Source organism: Lissotriton vulgaris, unplaced genomic scaffold, assembly GCF_964263255.1.
Source record: "Lissotriton vulgaris unplaced genomic scaffold, aLisVul1.2 SCAFFOLD_290, whole genome shotgun sequence".
In the NCBI taxonomy this organism is placed as follows: Eukaryota; Metazoa; Chordata; class Amphibia; order Caudata; family Salamandridae; genus Lissotriton; species Lissotriton vulgaris.
The window spans coordinates 793,114-816,990 of NW_028242798.1; positions in this window are offsets into that span (position 1 = coordinate 793,114).

A 23,877-nucleotide genomic window follows, 5' to 3' on the forward strand; every position below is an offset into this window, starting at 1 on the left:
TCCTTTCGACATGATGCGTCATACATTAAATATTACGCATCATTGGTGTCGCAAGGAGTGCGCAGTAAAAAGTGACACAGCGCTGTTTACACGCAGTGATGCGTCACTTTTCATAAATGAGGCCCATGATCTATTTCCAAGGTCTGAGCTTTCTTTGACTTCTTTGTAATGCTCCTAGTCCACAGGTAGGACTCGTGGGAGTAAAGTTGCCTCCTGAATGAATTTCCATTTGAAGGCTTGGTTCGTCATTGCTCGTTCTACATCTCCTGTTTCCTTCTCATAACGTTTGATTTCATCTCTTTCTTGGACAGGCAGACCTCCAAATTATCCAAGGACTGAAAAAAGAACCTTTGTCTCTTGAAAAAAAAATCAGAACCAGTTTACTGCAATTTACAATCAAATCCACGGCGTGATAAATGTGCCTTGTCTTGTATCACATTCAGGATGGTATTCATTAGCTAATTAATGAATTCAAAATGTTTAGTGTCGTTTTCGTAGCTTCCATTAGCAGTGCCGAGGCATAACTTTTCCACGTCAGTAGCTAGAGAATGAAGAAAAGCACTTTAATTCAAGGGTAACCATCTTTAGACCTTGGAAAAAACCCTCAGCTCTGCTGATTTTCTCAGACTCAAAAGGAAAGAAAGCTATGCATTCCAGAGAGGTGAATCACGCGAGCATCCAGCTGGTGCTGCCATTCATGTTTGCCGAGGGAGACGTTTTGGAACGAGCTCCTCATAAGAAATACTTTTAATTTGAGGCCCTTCAGAGGAAGAATCCACACCGGAGATTCCTAGCTATAAAGAATGTATTTAACTATACTCGCACATTCCGCCCATAAACAAGATGGAATCTCATTACAGATTAAAATGAACTAATATTTTATCTACAGTAGATTAGATGTGTTCGCAGATGACCACATGGTGATGTGAACTTTGAATTGGAATCATTAGATATGAAAAACTGAAAAGAAAATGGATGTGGAAAGGATACGGAAGTTACATTAGTTTTACTGTGAAAATTATGCAATAGATCTAAACTCTCTCTGGCCATGCGCGTTGCACACGATACAGCCGTACAGCTGTTGCAATGGTCTTTCTGAGGTGCATCAATTTATATCAGAATTTCTCTGATTTATTGCATGTTCTGCTCATAACAAACAGCAAAAACAGTGAGCTGGGATTGATTCTCTCTGTGTACGAGGTTTGCTGCTTGAATCACATACATCAACTCCGAGAACCCCCGAGTTAAATGGACGTGCTTCAGGAAGTGCAATCGCCCAGAAACAGTTGCACAGCATCGCCCGGCGCAGATTACACATTCGTGATTCGGCTCCAGGTCTTCAACGAGAGTGGTACAGTAAATAGATAAATATGCGGTCATCTAATGACCGCATATTTATTATTTTTTTCAAATATCATAAATTAAAACAGGCTGGAAAATATACCAATTGATGGGGCATATAATCGCTATTGCTTGGTTAGAGACAAAAAATTAGGCTGAGCTGCGGCGATTTTTATCGCAGATTATCGCAAATGCGATAAAAATCGGCCGCAATGCATGAATATCGCTGAAAAGTCAGCTATATTCATGCATTACCGAGGTAATGCTCTTAGCCATGTTAACCATCTCCCATTGGATAACATGGCTAAGAACTGCTCAGGGCAGGTGTTAGCTTTTGGAGATATTCGCGCTTAGCGGGAATATCTCCAAAAGTTGGTAATAGGAGATAGCGATGTTAGCGACTGTTTCCAGTCGGTAACATCTTGGCACGCCCACTTTGCATGTCATTAGTGATAAATATCACTGACATGCAAAGTGGGGCCCAAGATGGTCGCTATCTCCTACTAGCTGTCGCTAACTGGTGTTAGTGACAGCTAGGTAATAGGGAGATAATTTTATCTCCGCTTTTTTGGCTTTTAAAGCCAAAAAAGCGGAGATAAACCCCCTTGATAATATGCCCCGATATTCGATGTGCCTTATGTGTTTTAATGCACATTTAGCAATATTTTGCTATTTAAAGTAATATTTGCACGTCACAAATGTTATTATTGCCACATTTCCATACATGAAAAATGTGTCCAACTTATCATCTGAACTGAAGTGATACGGCTGCACTTGTGATGATCTCTAATTGCAACGTCACGTGGTTTGTTGACACGAGTTAATGTGTGGACTGTAGATGGGTGTGGGACTGGCACAGGGAGCACAGAAGGAGTTGAGCATATCGCCATCAGAGTTCACAAACATATTTTTATCAGACGTGGACTACTGCATGGTCGGAATAACTTATGTACTATGCCATCTATTTATGCCCAATATAAAGCATCATAACATATAACTGATAGTAGAAGCACCATTTTATATATCCTAGCTAAAGCAAGTGTAGAATTAAACACAGCATAAAAGAAATGATTATTATTATAAAACTAAATTGTTTATAAAGCACTTTCTGTGTCAGATTTTACCACTGCCCAGGACTACAACTAACAGATATTACTATAGGACAGTTCAATGGAACTCAGTTCATCAGCCTCGCAAGGATGAAGGTACACGCGGGTGCTGCAGGGATTTCAAATTGTGACTGCAATCCAGCATAAATTGTAGCAGAAGACGCTTGATTATGTGATCTATCTTACTGCCTACAATCGAGATAAACTAACACATGCTGCAGGTAGGAAAAGATCTGAAGTGTTTCAATTACTTAATTCATTAGAAAGAGAACAAAAGGCAATGTGCATGTGTAAATGACATGGTAGCTCTAAGTACAGTAATAGGATCAGGGAAGGAAAGAAGATTGTGGAAGAAAACTTCAACTCAGTTTTTGAGTCACAAAATAAAAGATCCCTCAATGTCTGTGGTGGAGTCAAACTCCTCGAGGTGAGGCAGAGTACACATTTACAGCCTTTGGCGGCTACTCCGCAAAGGCTGTGGAGCGTCGCCCCACTGCTTGCAGTAAAATGTTAATAACTCAATGACATTATCCTTTTATGTTTCTCTGCTGCTGCAGCTTTGCAGGCAGGTCGGGCTGGGCTGCTCACACAGGAGCTGGGGGAGAAGTGGTTTGCCCACTCCAAGGGCTCATGAATGTTTGACCGCCCGTCTCGGACTGGCCAAACATTCATGAGCACTTTCCATGTTCTCCACCGGACTGCATTACAGCCTGGGTGGAGAACATACCCAGGCTCCCACTGCGTGTCTGAGCACCGAACCACAGTGCTCAGTTCAATCACAACACTGTATTGTAGCATTGTGATTGGCTATGGGGAGCCTGGTGCTTCCTGTTCTGGATAGGACAGACGACAGAGGGAAGACATGGGAGAGAAGCAGCAATCAGGTTCGTTTTTTGTTCTTTTTTTGACACACCCTCACCCCCAACCCCCGCCCACCTGACCCGATCGGTGCCGACCTCCACTGTTTACACCCTAATACAGAAGCTTCTAGAATTGATCGAATATCTACAGTGTTTCACAGGAGTTGCATGGGCAAGCTTTTTGGACCGAGAGAAGATGGCCTTCAGAAAGTATCAACATTAGTAGGTTGTTTCTACTGAGAACTCAGCATTTGAAAAATCCTCACCTCAAATGCCAGGGCGACGTCTCATCTCTGCTTGGAAATGGGCATGGTCAGGAAAACGTAGCAGTCATTGGGTAATATAAACAACACGTTTCAATGGATGGTTTGTTTACTCCAGTAGCATTAAGTTATCCGTCTAGAAAACAACAAGGTGATGGTAGGGATGCCTGAATGAATCTCAGTCCCTGCCAATCTATCTGGGCAGCATTTCAGACCATACTTTGGTGCCACTATGGCACTCCAGACTGAGATCTGCCATATGCAGATCAATCCTGGTCATGCTCCAGTAGGAACACTCTAGCCCAAACCACCAGACCAGGCTCATCTAGGCTGGAACATAAGCAACTACAGACCAGTATTGATCTACTTATGTTTCACCAGTGATGTTAACACCAGAACCTGGGCTTCTATGGGAATTCACAAGGGCATATTATCAAGCCTATTATCGCCGCTTTATCGGCAGTTTCCTGCCGATAAAAGCGGCGATAATGTATCGCCCTTTCTTGATAATATGGCCCTTAGTTCCTTCGTTTGTGATGTATATTTTGAGAAATACCTGTCTTTGGTTGATATTGCTACCTTTACACTCACACATTGTTCCGAGCCTTTTCATTGAACAGTTGAACTTCGATAGTGGACATGTGTGAGGAGTCCATCTGATATGGCTGGGGAAGCCAAAGTTGCATCCAGTGAGAATCTCTCCACTGCTCTCCATGGATGTCAATTGACCAAAATGCCATGTGTAGCAGAAGTGACATCACATTCCCCATCACTCCTCTCCCTTGGCATCCGAGGAAGTGACCTCACATTACCCTTGGCCACGATGACCACACAAAATGTTACATCATGTGACCAGTGATCCTGGTGGCAGTATAGTATACAACATCTTCAATGACCTACAATAAATGCAGGAATAATGAAAGGACAGAAACTAACCATAAAAGGGGATTATCATTCGATTTAAGGTATTATCCTCTATTAACTGTGGCCATGCCATTGTATTTCAGCAGCGAAACCGGGATATGCCAAAGGGAAAGCCATCGTAGGCTTGAGGCACAGCCACCACTGCCCAGCAGTTTGAACCCACATACAGTTACAGCAGTCACATTACCAAGTAAATTCTCAAATAACCAGACACAATTTCTAATGTACAGTCTCAAAGGTCCAGGAACAACCTATGTATGCTCAGGCACAGCCATAATACGTCCATGTAGGACCTCACATGCTCAGATATAACCTCATATGAATATCATCATTAAGAGGCTGGGCCTGGGTGGCTCCTGTGTGTGGGCTCTAAGTCTCAGAACCAGTCTGCACACAGGGTGGACGGGCCCACTCTCTGACCATAAATGTGGCTGCAAAAAACAAAGGTACTTTCGCTAACAATGGATTGTGTGCTCAAACAGACAATGTTTTTTCTGAGAACATGTTTAGGATAAACACTTACTTGGACAACGTTGACATTGTGAGGCTGGACATACTTACCATACCTGACGGCCTTGATTTAAATGATAGATTTGTCAGAAAGAGTGCAAAACCCTTTTAAAATAATATTTATTAGTGTTTAAAAAGAATTGTGGGCCCTGTCCAGGTCCTAGGAATTGTAAAGCATGGATTTATATTATGTGAGGATTAATATTGCCAAGGGGTAGAAAACAAGATGTTTATAATCTGTATGTGTGTGCCTCTTTCATTCGCTAGTATCCTTTCCCTTTCTATTATCTGTTTCCAGATACCCAGCCCCCTGGTTCAAGGGTGATACCCTGCCCCTGCTGTCCTCATACGGGCACCATGCCTTTTTATGCTTTCTCTAATAGTATAAAGAAGGTATACAAGAAGTGATGGATGGATGCTTGAATCAATCTCGGTCACTGGTAATTACTCATGGCTGCATCACAGTTCAATTATTTTGCACACCCTGCCACTTAAGTTCGGAATCAAATATATGCCAATCAGTCTTGACCCTGCTCCAATAAGAAAACTCCAGCTCAACTGCCAGGCCACGCCCACCCTGACCCGGAACACACGCAACCTAGGACCAGTATTCCCCTGATTGGGGCTCTTCAGTCTGATATATCTTGGTTCCAGTGGCACAGTGAGCTCCAGACCCGTGTCTGAGGATAGCAAGAAATTACCAGTGATTGAGATTAATTCTAGCATTCCACCCATCACTTTTTTGTATACTCTGTTTATATCAAACACACCTTTCATAAGTCTCCGCATTTTCTTAGTTCTATGAGAAACAGTCTGACCTTCAGTGACTTCTTTTCGCATATCAACTCTTGTAAACAAGCTCTGTCAAGGAATCTCGTTTCTGACCTTTCACACACTTTGCACCATGATTCATTCACATCAGTACCGTTACACAGTCTCTGAGGATAAATCTGCAGCCCCTGTATTTCACAGAGCAGTTCCTATAAAACAACGCTCTAAGAAGGCCCCTCCCAAACCTCTGTCACTGTAGCTCAGATCTCACCTTCACTTCACCTAGCTTTTCATGCATTATTGCAGATAAACAAGCTCTGCCAGTGGACCCTACTTTTGCAAATCAGTACATAGAACTTATCTAGCGCTTATTCCACCATTAGTGGCCCTTGAATTCGCCTTCAGTACAAATGATAAACTACTCACATAACTTAAGCCAGAATCTTTTGTCCGTCTGTTTTTGCAAACCAGGATAGATCACACTGCCAGCATTGGCATAACAAGAGTGGCATGGGTCCTAGCACAAGTAATGAAAATGAGCACCCCACCCTTGGCTGGTTAGCAAAAGACAGCCACACTAGGGATGATCTTGGCCCCTCCCATTGTGGACCTTGGTGCCACTGCACCTGCTACATTATTAATAGCTATGCTGTTGTCTCACAGCTCTATCAATGCGAGTTAAACCTGTCCCGAATGATCCATGAGAACACTAATATACAATTGATTCCATGACAAAGTATGTTGCTCAAAATTGTCAAGGCACATTAATATCATGTCAAAAATATTGTTTACATCAATATCGTCTTCTTATACATAATATAGGAATGTCAGAAATATTGTGTCAAATATATATTGTCCACAGCAAGGTAAGAATGTTTATTTTTCAATACATATAAATTGTAAAGTCAAATGTTTAAAATATTAATTACATTTAAAAATAATGAACATAATGCCAGGTAAACTACATGGTTTTAATTGATCATTTTTCTATATTTATGTAGACATATATATATATATATATATCAAATAAAAAGTAAATAAACAAAATGTTAAAACATTTATACAACCAAAAAAAGTAACTATTTTCAAATATTAACATAAACATATATAATTTATGTTATATTTAATATAGTAAATAAAATATGAATATATATATATATATATATATATATATATATATATATATATATATAGGTTTATAATACTTGTGGGAAAATGCCTTCCTAAACCTGTTTTTGTAAAACATATTTATCATATTAGTGGAACTAATTGTCATATTTTGTGCTACATGTTTTTCTCATTGTTTTTGCTGTTTAATTTTTTTTAGCTTTTTTAAAATTGGAAATATTTTGCGTGTGTCTATATATATATATATATATATATATATATATATATATATATATATATATATATATATATATATATTTTTTTTTTTTTTTTTTTTTTTTTTTACCAAACTTTTTTTACAAATCCCCAGACCAGATAATATCTTACTAGGTTTCAGTTATGCACTGTGGACTTTTAGGTAGCGTTCTCTCGTCAAGAAGGATGGTCAGACAAGCTTACACCTTGTCCGTGTGATAATGCATCCAAGCAAAGCACGATTCACTTTGTATTATTCTGCACACTTTATGAGTCAGTGAGAACCAGATTGCTGCTTACATTTTTGAGAAAACTTCACCCATGCTCGTATAGCGATGGTTTCAATTATTTTCACTCAATCCCTTCCATTGATATCTGAATTGCGGACGCAAATTTTATTAGGGGTTCTGCTGTGATCAGAAAGTGATGCAAGTAAAATTTGCACAAGATTGCCAGGGAATGATATCGCTAATCAGGCTGTCTATTTATGAGGGGGTGACACGTTCTTTTTAAGTTTTATGAATTGTTAAAATGTCTTTTTAATAGTGTGAACTTTATGGTGCTTCTAACTGAAATAACCTTATTTTGACTGACTGACTATACATATATATTTACATATGCAACATACTAAACTAATATGATACATTTAAATATTAAAAAAATAATTTTATGAAAGCATTTTTCTAAAAATATTATAAATCTCCAAAATAGAAAAAAATAAGAAACATAAGCATACAATGTTATAAATCAATAAAAATACTATAAATGTGGGCTAACAAACATTATATAAAGTATTTAATTTACTAGGATTATTTTACTTTTCTCACTCCACTCTGCCCGACAGTAGAGAAAATGTTGGACTCTGGAGGGCTTGGATATATTATTCTCACTCCAATCAGTAGAGAAAGTATTATTCACTGGGGGGGGGGGGAGAGGGGGATTTAATTTACTATTCCCACCCCACACTACACAATAGCAGGGAAAGTATTGGACTCAAGAGGCAATAGATTTACAATTCCCAATCCACCGTATTCAACAGTAGGTAGTGTGTTGGACTCTGGAGGGTTTTGATTCACTTTTCAATTTTCACTCTAAGCAGTAGTAGGTTAGTGTTAGACTCCGGAAGATGAGATTTACTATTCCCACTCCACTCCATGCAAAAGTAGGGAAACTGTTGGATTCCGGAGGAATTAGATTTACTATTTACACTCCAGTCTTTAGCGACGGTTACTGATAATGTAGGGCTTTGGAGTGCCTACAAATAACATTCTACCTCTTAATAATTTTGTACAAAACATGTAAATACCTAAAATAAAAATAAATCATATTTTAAATAAACAACTGCATATTAATGCAATCACTTAAATATACTGTAAAATGTAAATGCTAATTAATAGAGTGATTACAGAATAAAACTATTTACATAATTAATTATTAAACACATTTCATAATGTAAAATTATTTGTCGTTTAATTACCTTTGCATCCTCTTCCCCTACAAAACCTGCTATCTGCTAGTAAAATAGAAATTCCCAATAACAATATAAACATTTTAATAGACGACCAGGCACACCTTTCTACAGGCAAAAGAAAGAAATTAACGTACACTTCAGATAGCGGGTGAAAGCTGTGTTGTTTATTTACAAAGCAGGAAAAAGCCCAGACTAATTTCTGCAAACAGTTGCCTTATCACAGCAATCACAGCATTCACCAGCTATTTGAAGCATACATGTGTTTTCATTTTCTTTGCCCGTGGAGAGGAATTGCCTGTTAATAATAATTAGGTCTCACACCGAGCACGTACCACCATAATGGTGGCCGATGTACTGTGTGAGACAAAGGGAGTGTGGAAACATTTTAATATACTGTAAATTTTAAAGACTAAACACATCAAACAATTAAACGATAAAACAATTTAAAATATTAATAATCAATTACATAATTAATTAACAATTCAAAATTAACCTGCTTCAATATAAAATTATTTGCAATTTAATAAGCATTCCACCCTATTTCCCAGCAAAATCCAACAACCTGCTATTACATTAAAATCATTTATCAAACTGTATACTTTTAAATATACATTAAAAATAATAAATGCAACTTTAATTCATACAATACCAATTAAAGAATTAAATTATTTAAATAAATATTAATCAATTAAATATTTAATTTATAATACAAAATTAGGTAACAATATTTTAGCAACTATATAAATGACATGCAAATATATAAATGATATACAACTATATAAATGATCTTAAATAAAATTATATTATTAAAATCAATATTATGAATATTAAAAATACGATATTCTGTGGCACAATATTTCTATACTAACAATATTTTTGATACAATATATCATGCATCATGATATTAAATACTGGATATATTGCATCTACACACCACAACATCCATGGATTGAACAAGACAAAATTTGCCTACCGTGCTACCCACTACCCCCCACTCACCCCCCGCTCACACAGAACCTACTTGTTGCACCGGAAGGCAATAGTATGATGGAGCAGAGGTGCGAGAAAAGAAATTGACCAAAAGAGGATAAAAGGGAAGGAGGGTTGGGAGACAGATGGACTGATGGAAGAATGACTGGCTGGAGGGATGGATGGATGGATGGATCTGTGTGAGATGGGTAGAGATAGTGATGGATGGATGTAATTATGGATGATGGAAAGGAAGGTGTGGGATGGATGGAGAGAAGAGAGGATGGATAATAAATGGATGGAAAGAAGAATGAATGGATGCTGAGAAGATTGGAAGTATAAGTAGATGTTGAGAAGGATAGATGGACGATTTAAAGGAAAAAGAAATAAAGGAAAGATGGATGATGGAAGGAAGGAAGGAAGGAAGGAAGGAAGGAAGGAAGGAAGGAAGGAAGGAAGGAAGGAAGGAAGGAAGGAAGGAAGGAAGGAAGGAAGGAAGAAAGGTATATATGGATTGATGGATAGGACATGGATGGATGGAAGAAAGAATGCACAGAAAGATGTACGTATAGATGGATGAAGGATCGTTTGGTGAAAAATGAGAAGGGATGGATGAATGGCAGGATGGATGAATACAAGGACAGAAGGGAGTATGGAGAAAAGGAAGCAAAGAAGCCTCTAAAAGGAACAGAAATAATTACCAAGAGATGGAATGAAACATGGACTGAAAGCTGGATGAGATAAGGAAGGAAATCTGATAATTTCCTTATAGGGAGAAATCCCATGACAGGCTGCTCGCATCCCTCGCCTCATTTACTTACTCACTGCCATTTGGGATATGGTTGAAAGTGGGAGTATTTTATTTTTCTGGCTACTCCCATAACCCAAAACGCTGCTTTGTGTACATTTTCTACTCATTTAATTGTAGGGTTCTAAGGGGCATATATCAAGGGTGGCGATAGGGAATTTTCGCCGGCTAAGCGGCGATAATTCTATTGCCCTATTAGCAAGCTGTCGCTAACAGCAGTAAGCGACAGCTTTTAGGTATAGCGAGCGGTTTGGGGCCCGCTTTGCATGTTAGCGATATTTATCGCTAATGACATGCAAAGTGGGCGTACCCAAACTGTTAGTGGCTGAAAACAGTTGCTAACATCACTATCGCCTATTAGCAAGGCAGGCGTAGCGATAGAAATATTTGCGCTAAGCTCAAATATCTCCAAATACTAACACCTGCCCAGACCAGTTCTTAGCCATGTTATCCAATGGGAGGTGGATAACATGGCTAAGAGCATTTCATCGCTAATGCGTGAATATCGCTATATTCTCCGCAATATTCACGTATTTCGCCGCTATCGCCGGAAAATTTATCGTTGGAAATAAACGTTGCTAATAGCACATTATTTCAGCGATAAATTCCGGCGATGCTCAGCGATAAAAAAATTGTCGCTAAGCCTATTTAGCGATAAATATCGCTACTTGTTGGTAATATGCCCCTAAATCCCTTTTCATAAAATATGTTTGTACTTTTCACTTCACCTATAAATAAAATAATGACAAATACATTTTAGCCTTAATAGACTAATGGACATCTCCATAATGGTTCTCATATTTTAGGAAACTGAAAGTGCATTAGAATGGATTTTCTTTAGCAGACATTGGCTTAGTCTGCTTTTGTAACAAAAGCATATCTCAGATCCGTCTGAGAGCTGGCATCTGGCCTTTGCTGGTATTTGCACAGTATATATTAGGCCAATGCAGCTACTGGCTTTGGCGCAAACATTCAATCACCAACTTTAAGTCTTGGCATTGCAGCCGTCTGCTTTCTGGTGGGCTCTTCTCCAGTTAGAGTAAATTGTCACAGCGGCGGGGCACTGGAGACTAAGGCTCAGGTTTACTAATAGTACACGAAACACAGCAAGGTAAGTTGCTGTGCTGCGCTGTGTTGTGTGAATGGGAGAGAGCTGTACTGCACCATATTTACAGAGATATAGCTCTGCTCTGCTCTCTCTCTGCACTGGTACACTTGCCTGGCACCAAATAGGGCACCTGTATGCCATGGTGCAAGGGAGCCTACATTGTGGGCATGGTAGCTTTTTTGCAGAAAGGGGTATGTTCATGCACAAACATTATCCCTAGAGGTGTATTCTGCGCTGCAACACACATGCAAAAACAGAAGTGACAAGCAGAAATATAAATATTTCCGCTACACCAGCCTCGGTTAGGCTCACCGCTTTGGCACAAACCATGGTTTACAAACTTTAGTAAATCTGGTTTGTGTCATGATACATCTATGGATGCATGGGAACGCCCATGCTCCAACCATGTAACGCCTCCCTGATGCAAACGAATGCAAGGCACGATATGCACTGCATTGCATTACTTTTTTTAACAAACCCAACAAAGCCACGTATATCGGGCTCTGCATTGCTTTGTAACTCCTGAAATACATTTTGCATTATGGTTGCACCAAAATGGCAGACCCACAACTCAAAATGTTAATGAATATGGGCCAAACGTCTTCTTGTGAAACACTCAGCAGGAAAACGGTGGTGACAGCACTTGTGCTGTCCCGCCTTGATTACTGCAACAGTCTTTTTCTGCAAGCCCAACAAGGGATTCTCAATAAACTACAAATGTTGCAAAATGCTGCTGTTCGACTAATCATTGGCCTGCCTAAGTTTGCATCGGTCGCACAGGAATTGAAGAAATTGCACTGGCTCCCGATACGCAAATGTATAATGTTTAAATCATTATGTATGGTGTTCAAAGCAGTGAATGGACTAGGTCCATCCTTTCTTCAACAACATTTCCAACTGTACACACAAGGTAGACAGCTGAGATCAGCAAACAAAGGACTAGTCAAGACTCACCGGATCAGGAAAGCACGATGGGGAGGACGTAGTTTTATATCCGGAGCTTCCACCATCTGGAATAAACTGCCCCTGGTCTTGAAACAAAGTACCAACCTGATGACTTTAAGGAAAAACATTAAGACTTGGCTCTTTGACCTTTAAAAATCAACGACCAACTTAGGGGAGAAATCATATCATTTCAGCGCCAGGACACCGCCCGGTATCAGCGCGCTTTAAAAATGGTATAAAAAAAAACTCAGAAAGATAGGAGAAGAAGGGTCTTTCCCTCTCTCTTAAACTTTCAGAGAGCTCTAGTCTGAGAAGTCAAACTACTAGAGTGCATTGCTTCATGTCTGAACCTGCGACCGATTTCTTTTTGCTGCACCTGCAATGTGGCTGAAATGAAACTGAAGTCTTTGTGCATGCATTATAAACAAAGGTTGCCACTCGTGGAGCAAGCCTTACTGCCAGACATCGTTTTGAAACCCTTTACCTGCTGCTGTTCCCGCTACAGGAGTAGCATAGCTGACTGCCCAAAGCGCTGCTGAGAGACTGAGATCGCGAGGCCGCAGAGGAGGACGAGGCGCCGGCCCCGGGACTGCGAGGACCAGCTTACACCACCTTCAGCTGGTCCTCTTCCTGTGAGAGCCACGCCCCCTTCCAGTGCCCCGCCCCCAGCGAAGCGCTATAACTTCTCGCGGCACCTGCTGCGCGGGTGCCACTCGTGGAGCAAGCCTTACTGCCAGACATCGTTTTGAAACCCTTTACCTGCTGCTGTTCCCGCTACAGGAGTAGCATAGCTGACTGCCCAAACCGCTGCTGAGAGACTGAGATCGCGAGGCCGCAGAGGAGGACGAGGCGCCGGCCCCGGGACTGCGAGGACCAGCATACACCACCTTCAGCTGGTCCTCTTCCTGTGAGAGCCGCGCCCCCTTCCAGTGCCCCGCCCCCAGCGAAGCGCTATAACTTCTCGCGGCACCCGCTGCGCGGGTGCCACTCGTGGAGCAAGCCTTACTGCCAGACATCGTTTTGAAACCCTTTACCTGCTGCTGTTCCCGCTACAGGAGTAGCATAGCTGACTGCCCAAAGCGCTGCTGAGAGACTGAGATCGCGAGGCCGCAGAGGAGGACGAGGCGCCGGCCCCGGTACTGCGAGGACCAGCATACACCACCTTCAGCTGGTCCTCTTCCTGTGAGAGCCGCGCCCCCTTCCAGTGCCCCGCCCCCAGCGAAGCGCTATAACTTCTCGCGGCACCCGCTGCGCGGGACGCAGCCCGGGGCGAAGCCCGGGCCAAGGGCAGGCCCGTTGTTGCCCGAGAGAGACCGGACCGGGCCATCTCTCTTTCATCACTGACCCAGTAACAATCAAACATGCCACCAAAAACAAGGAGCACCTCTAAGTCAAAATCCAAACACGCGCAGGAGGTAGCACAAGTAACAGGCCCTATTGACCTATTCATCTCGCGGGTCCATGAGACAATAAACCAGAGCATAGCCCTGATGGAGAAGAGAGTATCATTAGATCTCATGAGTGCAAACGCGAAGCGTTCTTCATTAGGCGCTATAGCAAATGCCACCTCTCCCATCAACCTCAACACACAAAACTGCTCTCTCCCAGTGACTCTGTCAGTACCAGATTTAAACACAGTTCCGTCGGTAGTAGACCTGTCAGTTACACATTCGGAGTCGGACCTTTCCATAACATTCGACGACTTGGAAGCAACCCCCGATCTAGCCGGTTGTCAAACTCAGGAGGACGCCCAACCCAATGAAAACCTGCCCCAGCAAGGTGATAGGGAAGGAGCAATCCCAAAAACACGTCTAGTAAACAACGAAGAATTACCTAGCGTACCGTGCTCGGAACACACAACAACACATTTAAACTCCACAACGTCCCATAGCACATTACTTCTCCCTGAAACTATCCTCCCACACAAGGCAATCTCAAATGACTATATTGAAAATCAATGTAAAACTTGCAGAATCACCTCGCAAGTTCTTACCACAACAAAAGATCTGTTATATCAATATTTAATGCCCATTCAGCTCAGCATCAGAAATCTCGAAGCCCAACTAACCATAATTTCGGCCACCCTCCTAGATTCAAACACTCGTATAGAAATAAAGGGGCAGCGTAACACCTCGCAGCCACCCAAAAAACAGAATCAAGCACACACGCAGAAAACAGTCAACCACACAAACCCAACGTCCCTAGCACAGAAAAACCCCAAACAAAACACCACACTTCCCAAACCTACAGCTAAAACGTCCCAACCCCAGAAAGAGAAACCTCCTGCCAAAACTGTACAGCAAACAGTAAACACAGATACAGATAAGATAGACACTCCAGGCCCAGCGATAAACACAGACACCAGCAGAGCCTGCTTAGAAAAAAAGTCCGAAACTCTTCCATTGAAACCACTGCCCCCTCAAAAGACTCCTAAAAACACACCCAAAAAACCTCCACCAACCAGACGTCCTGCCCATTTGCCCCCGGAAGCTACTCCCTATACAATAGTCCTCACAGGAGTACCAGAGCTAACCGACGATACACCAGAAACTGCATGGTCACTTAAAAATAAAGCCATGCAGTGGCAAAGCATCAATAGACCTCTTGAATCCCACCTATCGGGAGGGATCACCACAGCCCGTAGGGTAGCCTGGATAGGCAAAACGACAAAATCAATACGCGGAGACTGCATCATTGTAACATGCAGAGATCCCTCAACAGTAGACTATATTTGTGCCTGGCCTCAGCTCGACAAAAAAGGGGGGATCGATGCCTGACATCTTTCCTTCTTCTATCCCCCAGCGAAACAACAGCGTAATCCTCCACCCTGGGCATGGCACCAGCTCCCCAAAGACCCGTGGAACCAGGAGTCATGGTACCAAGCGCCATGGAAACAGATGGAACACTCATACAACTATATAGCTAGGGGTGGACCGAGAGAAAGGCCCAGAGAACGCCAAAGGCCATATTGGCAGGACAGACCCTATCAAACCTATGAAGGATGGCAGGGCTTTCCAACCCAAAACCGTTTTGACTGTCTCGAAATGGTCGACTGACCATTCCGGGACAAACCTAGTCATCATACATCCGATACCACTCCGCAAATAGCAACCGCTAAGCAGCACACAACACCTCCAGAGTCTACACATGCGAGGCATGAAAATACAATGCAGGAACCTTCTAATATCCCCTAATTATAACCGAAAAAACTCCCCATACCTCTGAGGCACTATCTGTACACCCAAATAAGTTTCTGCCCAGCATCCCTCCAGCAGAAGTTGATACCAACTTGGGAACGTGCATCCAACAAGCCGCAGCCAATATTAACAATCCGACAACATCCGCAACCGCGAAGGAATCACCAACCTTGAGCTTGGCCATTGCCTACTGGAACGTTGCAGGCTTAACCACAAAAATAACGTGTCCTTCATGGCTCGACACAGCAAGGAGTCAACAAATTCTGTGCCTGCAAGAGACCTGGCGCACAACTCCACTTCATTTAGCGGGCTACAAAACATTCTTCACCAAAGCAGTACCTAGTACTATGGGAAGACCAAAAGGTGGACTTATGATTTATTTTTCCAATACCGTTCCTCTCACTGTGAAACTATTAAAGGAAACATACATCTTCCAAATCATTCAAGTCACACAGCCAACGGTATCAAAGAGAAACCTACACATATTCATAAACTACTATAATAACACCGGCACTCTGGAATGCTGCTCACACTTAGACGAAATAGCGGCATACTTATCCTTATTTCAAAAAACAAATCACAATTCAACACTTAACTACATCTGGGGAGGCGACTTCAATTTAACACTGTGCCCAAACTACAAAAATGGGAACTGCGGGCTCCAGAACGAACTTGGAAACTCCATCCCCCACTTTGTGCACACGTCGGGTGGTAACAAGCTAAATGAAATCCTCTTCACCCTAGACCTTGACTTTGTCAATGAACTAGTCAATCCGGTGCAGGACTTTCTACCCACCTTTCACGGGCGAGGCTGTCTGTCAACCATCGACTATATTTTAGCCTCAAACTCCAACAAAGGGCAACTAAAAAACTACAAAACAGGGTCTAATCCAATTAGCGACCATTATCCTCTTAGTGTGGAAATCCTCATGAAGAAAGCAGGAACACTCTCTCCAAAAGCCAGCTCCCTTGATCAACAATCGCTGGCCATGAAGAAGATGAATGGCTACGCAATTAAATGGTCAAAGATCGACCCGGAAGAGATAACACAAAGGGTTCTTGAAAAAACACATCCCTGGTTAACGAACTGTCTGTCCGTAGAGTCACCCCCAGAATTAATCATCACCTCTTTTTATAACATCCAGGAAGTAATAAGGGACGAGCTATTCATAAACACAAAAAACAAGCCAAGACTTCCTACCACGAGATGGTTCGACACTGATTGCCGAAAGGCCCTTACATCTCTTAAAGAAGCCCTAAGACAGAAACCGAGAGATCCCCAAATAATCTCACAACGGAGGAAAATATACAATAACGCCCGGAAAAATTGCAAAAAGCAGATAAAGCAAGATCTATGGCTTCAACTACACGACAGTGCATCAAGGAAAGATAGCACTGCTTTCTGGCAGATCATAAGATCACCCTTTCTGGCTAACATCACTGACCCAAACCACCTCGATGTGGCAATAACCGAGGATGACTGGGTCTCCCACTTTTCAAGAATCTTCGGAATACCAACGGGTGCCCCTCAAACAATCCAAGCACAAGACTCTGAACCAGCCAAGAGTAACATCTATCCCATTAAGTTACGCTTTACCCTTAATGAGGCCAGAAAGGCAATTAAGGCCTCAAAAACTGGCAAGGCCCCCGGCCCAGACGGGGTAACCATGGACTTGTTCCTACATAATGTTGATTATTGGTCAATAATAATCACACGGGTAATGGCAGCAGTCGCTGAAACCGGTCTCTTCCAATCATGGTCAACATCTACATTATTGCCCATTTTCAAGAAAGGGGACCGCAACGACCCTGCGTGCTACCGACCGATCTCCCTTCTGGACTCCACGGGCAAGATTGCAGGTCGAATACTCCTGGACCAACTACAATCTTGGGCCCGGGAGAATAACATCATTACTGACCTGCAATACGGTTTCCAGAAGGGGCTCGGAACGGTGGAACAGGCCCTAAACCTGGTCCTTTTGGCTGGAAAGTACGCACGCGCTAAAGTAGGCAACATCTATCTGATCTATGTAGACCTGAGCGCGGCATTCGATTGCGTACAGCATGCAAAGCTATGGCAGATCCTGGCAAACCTTGGAGTGGACCCTCCCATACTAGCCTTCCTGAGAGAGTTATACACCAACGCGGAAGGTCGAGTTCGTTTCGGCACTGGCGGCGAACTATCACGTCCCTTTAAAATATCAAGAGGAGTAAGGCTGGGGTGTGTGCTGGCTCCCTTCCTGTTCAATCTATACACAAACGGGCTTGAACAGGCCATGCTGGAAGGGAGCCAGGACCTCCCGCAGATAGACCACCGCCCGATACCCATCCTCCTATATGCCGACGACTCTGTCATCCTGGCACGGACATCTAACCAACTCCAGCGACAGCTAAATAAATATGTGACATTTATGGACTCCCTGGGTATAAAAGTTAATATCAAAAAAACCTTCACAATGACCATCGGTCCAAGACCAGGAGTCTCAAAGCCCATATTCATTAACAACAGCAGATTAGAAAAAACATCGGTGTACCCATACTTGGGCATTTTAGTGGAAGACACAATGACCTGGCGTAAGGCAGTGGAAGCCAGATATCTTAATTTTCGTCGTGCAGTAACAGCACTAAGTGCTTTCTCAAGGAAACTAGGCAAACCAGCTCCAGCGGAACTGTTAACGATATACTATGCAAAATGCCACAGTGTGGCTACATACGGAGCAGGCATCTGGGGACATGGATGTATCGACCAACTCCAGGTTACTGAGAACGCTTTTATCAAATACATCCTAGCTCCCCCCCAAAGCTCCCCGATCCTAGCTTCGCATTGGGAGCTGGGTATGGAATATATGACCGACACCATACGATGCCAGCCCCTCCTACTGTGGCAGCGTATATGGTGTAACCCCGAAAGCCACATCACACGCTCCCTCATCACCGAATGTCTTGGTCTAGCGTACTGGAGGAAAATACCGTGGCTTAATTATATTCACAAATTCTTCCTAGATCTTGACTGTGAGCACTACTTCCTAGAACCCCCTTCAATAGAAGATATTTCGAAGAAACAGTTGAAGGAACTATGTATGGGCCATTTAAGGGAACTCCGCAACCAAGCTGAGATTACTAAAACACAAAATGAAAAAACTCGCACATTGCAGACAGAGAAACTCATACAGCCATACCTGACATACTTCCTCTCAAACTATGAAAAGTTTTTAATTACAAGATTCCGGTTCAATCTTTTTTTCCGTCTGGTCTCATTTCCAGAAATGAAGAACTGGTCCCGAAATCTGACGAGATGCCCTTGCGACGGAGTTTCTGAACAATCAACGATACATGTTGTCCTTTTCTGCAAATACTACAGACTAGCAAGGAAAACATGGATTTTGCCCCTCCTTCGTTCAAGCGGTCTCAGACAATCATATTCAGCACTCTCTCACTTACAATCCCCGAAATCCCCGCATGAAGCAAAATTGATAGCGACCTTTCTTAAAATAGTAATATCAACTCGTCGCAAAGTCAACTCCTAAACTTGTATCATTTCCAAAACAGTAATCCACTTTGACATTTCTTTGTTCAGTATAGCGATCCTAGTTCTGTGATCAAATGCCTATTGACCTTTTCTTTCTGACTATGTTTTATTTTTCTGTTTTAAAATGTACTTTTTATGATTATACAATCTATAATCGAATAAAAGTTGATGAAATGAAATGAAAAATGAAATGAAGTACCAACCTGATGACTTTAAGGAAAAACATTAAGACTTGGCTCTTTGACCTTTAAAAATCAACGACCAACTTAGGGGAGAAATCATATAATTTCAGCGCCAGGACACCGCCCGGTATCAGCGCGCTTTAAAAATGGTATAAAAAAAAACTCAGAAAGATAGGAGAAGAAGGGTCTTTCCCTCTCTCTTAAACTTTCAGAGAGCTCTAGTCTGAGAAGTCAAACTACTAGAGTGCATTGCTTCATGTCTGAACCTGCGACCGATTTCTTTTTGCTGCACCTGCAATGTGGCTGAAATGAAACTGAAGTCTTTGTGCATGCATTATAAACAAAGGTTGCAGTCTAGCCCAAATGCAAGTTTAGTTCTTAAGAAAGTCAACATTGCTTATCAAGACGTGTTCCATTTCTGAATCTTGCTCTGCTGGTGTGACCTTTGCTCCAGGGGTTACAATGGCATTGCCAGGGTGGCACAGTTCTAGCCAAGGGCAGTGCAGTGGAATTGTAAGGGTTTCTGGGGCCCAGGCAAGATATATTTTGGGGCCCCTGTTTGGAACAACTTTGCACTTATTCCCAACATTCAAACCTTTATGGAGCCAATCAATATTGAATTATATGTGAACTCTTCAGAAACAGGTGAATTCAAAAGCATCTGAAAGCTCAAGCTGCCTGGCGTACACAATCAAGTGATCTGATGAGGAGTTTCACAATTTCATTGGTGAAAATCTAATATCTTGATATTTGTCCTGCCTTGTCTCTCCTCTCTTCTTTAAATGTGTACAATTCTCTGGCTAGATAGTTACCTGTGACCCTGCTGAGTAAGAGACATGGGATATGGCAGGATACAGGAGATGACAGAGATTTAAAGCGAGCAGTATATTTGGAGACATGAAGTAGAGGGAGGGGGTAGAGACAAAGATGATGTAGGAAGATGTAAGGTAGGAAGACAAGTAAAGTAAATAGAGAAATGTGAGGTAGCCAGAAGGAAAGATAACGAGTGGTAGAAAGAGAAAAATGTGGAGATAGGGAGAAGGACATGCAGCAGAGGAGTACTGTACTTCAAGGCGTGAGGTAGAGAAAGAGTTAATATAGAAAATTATTTAGTGGACAAAGACAATAGAGCAAGAGGTAGCCCAAGAGACTTGAGGAGCAACACAAAAATGCAAGGTAGAGAAAGCAAAATGAGAAGATGCATAGGAAAACAGGCTAGATAAAGAGGGTGGTGTGGAAGAGAGAAAGGCAGAGAGAGAAGGGTGAAGGGCAGAAAGAGAATTGTGGTGTAGAACAAAATGGGGAAACTGAGAGACATACCTGAAAGAGAAAGAGGGGTGAAATTATAGAGAGGTAGATAGATGCAAGAGGAAGAGATTTTAAGGTGAATAGATGAATAAAGGAAGAGCCTGAGAGATAGTTGAGATACAGTGGGTGAGCTGAAATGGAAAAGGATTTCCAGAGGTATATACATGCTTGTGTGTTTGTGCGACAATGAGGTGAGATGGAGACGAAGATAGAGAAAATGAATAGCGGTAGAGGAATAGAAGTGTTCAGAAAGGAGTAAGACATTTACAGAGATGAAGCAAAGTGAACAGAGGTAGAACAAGAAAAAGGGGAAGTGTAGTGGTGAGGTTGTTAACAAACATCAAGGTAAATTGAGAGGTTAGACAGTGAGAGAAAGCAGTGAAGTCCAGGCACGGTGCGTCCATTGGGGCATGGGGCTTAGCCCCCGCCCGCAGCTCCCTCTGCGTCTTTGAACTTCAGTAAACTGAATCAGTTTACTTAAGTTCAAAGACGCCGAGTGAGAACTGACAATCATGTCAGTCAGCATGACGTCGGACCGCCCACCCCTTTCAAAGACTGAAGGGGGTGGGCTGTCTGGCGTCATGTTGACGGACATGATTGTGAGACCCTCACCAGGGACAGGCAGCAGCACAACACAAGTGCGCATGAGTGGGGACGGAGGGCGAATTTTCGCACCGTGTCCACTCATGCGCACTTGTGTTTTCCCTTGTTTGCGCATGCCCATTAGGAGCCCCTTTGCCGAAGAGTAGCTGTGCCCTAAGCCAATCCTGGCGCTGCTGGCAGTGCCAGGATTGGCTGAGAGGGGCTGCCAGTCTACTCCAGGGTTGTTTGTGAACAAGGCGCCAGGGGGAGCAGCAGAGGAGGCGCGGACCGGCTGAGGTAAGTTAAAGTTTTCCTTTTATATTTATATTATATTTTTAATTCCCTTCCACCCACCCCCGCGTGAAACCCCCCCCCCCACCCCCATCCCCCGAGCTGCGACTGCACACACTAGGACATGGCCTGCCCGTCCTGACACCGTGACCGCAACAGTCTTAAACGCTTTATGTAGGAAAGCTTGCGATGAGATCGAGTCCTCCTTAAGTTAGTTATGTCCACCACTCAGCGACTAGCAAGCACAAAAAAATAAGCTCAAGCTCTGACTACTACTGAGTAGTCTGTTAGGGCAGTGAGGCCAGGGGTGAAACCAACACAGGCCGTAGGCGGCGAGTGGCGCCAGCACACTGAACATCGGAGCGTACATAGTACTGCGCACCGGCAGTAAAGCGCTATAATTACTAGTACTATGATTAGCCAACAATTCCATCGCCAATTTTACCCCCTCTGGCCTGGGCTGAGAAACAAGACTGAGCTTTGCATACATCCTACCGTCAACCACACAGGCTTCTTACTCGGGAGTCTGGAAGAAAGGAGGAGCAGTTGATTTGCTTGCTATAGTTGCTTCAATAGCCCACGACGAACCCTCGTGCAATACTGTACGTGGGATTGAAAATAAATACTACAACTAGTACTAGTACATGCCGGAGATAAGTTGCAATGAATTCATACGATAAGATTTTTGCTCAAATGGTTGATGCTTGTGACAAGTGATTATCGGGCGGGTGTGTAAATAAGGGACCACGTGGTTGCAAATGGGTATCTTTCAGTCCTAATGCTAATGTCCCCAACCGTTTCTATAAAATCCGAATCAACATTGTCCATTGCGCTCAGTAGCCGCTTTTTCACCTTTTGCATCCAAAAGGTACATTTTAGTCTAGAACGTTATGATAATGACCACAAATCATTTTGTTTGGCACCTTCTTGCAGTTTTTTACTATACAGTTACGATTTAGTATGTTGATGGGCGAGTCATGTGATTACTGTAGATGCAAAGCTTTACATCCTCAGTCTGATTGGATCCCTTGATAATCACGAGAAAGGAGCACTGTGGTGCTTTGGAAGAGGCTTATGTTATTATGACTATCTTTTCATTCCTGAATCAACGGTAACCACGCTGTAATACCACCCTTCTTCAGAAGCAGGGTGGCTTTACATCGTGGTTACCGTTTATTGTGCCTGGAAGGCTTCATTTAAGGGAGCTGTGTGGTTTACAGCATGTTGGTTTGAGTGCCCGCTTCTTATGGTTGTCTTTGTGGTAATGGTAGTTGTGACGCGACTAACGGGCACCTGTTAATAGCTGTCTGCAAGTAAACCATTCCTTAGCCTCCTCAGAATTTGCTAATGTGGGTCCTTGCAGGATATAAAATAACTAATGTTTATATTAGTTGGGCACACATCCTCTCTTTCATTCAAAGGAACGACTTTGTCTTTGTGTCGAGCCTTACTAATGACTGGGGACTCCCGTGTTAATGAAACGCCGAATACCTGCTTGTACGGTCATGTTTTGATTGACCACAGGTTCCAAAATAGATTTCTGTTTTGCCAGCTTTAGTTTGTCAAACATGTGTCTGTTTTCTTTTCACATAAAGAAAATATACCATTGTCATTTAAAACTGCATTCTCCATTTTCTGTTTATTATCCAATGTACCAAGGAAACTTAAGGAAAGTCCCCTATGGAACCAATTAATATAACCTTTTTTACGCATTACCCTGTTTCTTTTCCATGCATGCCTTTGCTGAAATGAAAACTCTGTGCTGATGAGCTGAGCTGTGCAGTGTGCCCCCGCTCCACATTAGAGAAGAGTGGGTTATTTTTCACAGCTCCTCTTCTGTAACCCCATCACAAACAACCTCAATAGGTATATTTACAGGAGGACATTGAAATGTTTTTAGTTTTACATTGCATTCAAGAGGTTCCCATATTTGATTGTTATTTATGGTTTACAAGAGCCCAACAACGTAGGTCTGCTGGCTAGGAGCTTGCATTGTAAAGGGATGTATGACGTTACAACGCATACTTTTACAACGCCTACCTTTACAATGCAGTTTTTAAACCGCAACATCCATTACAACGCATACTATTACAACGCATGCCATTACAACGAATTCTTTGAAACTACCTTTACAACACATTCCACTACAACGCATACTACATTTACAACACATACCATTACAACGCATAACATTACATTGCATGTAAGGTAAGTATTGGATAGTGTAGGGGTACAAATTACTATTCTAACTCCGGGGGGTGCAACAGTAGGGTAAGTGTTGGATAGTGTAGGGGTTAAAAATTACTATTCTAACTCCAAGGGGTGCAACAGTAGGGTAAGTGTTGGA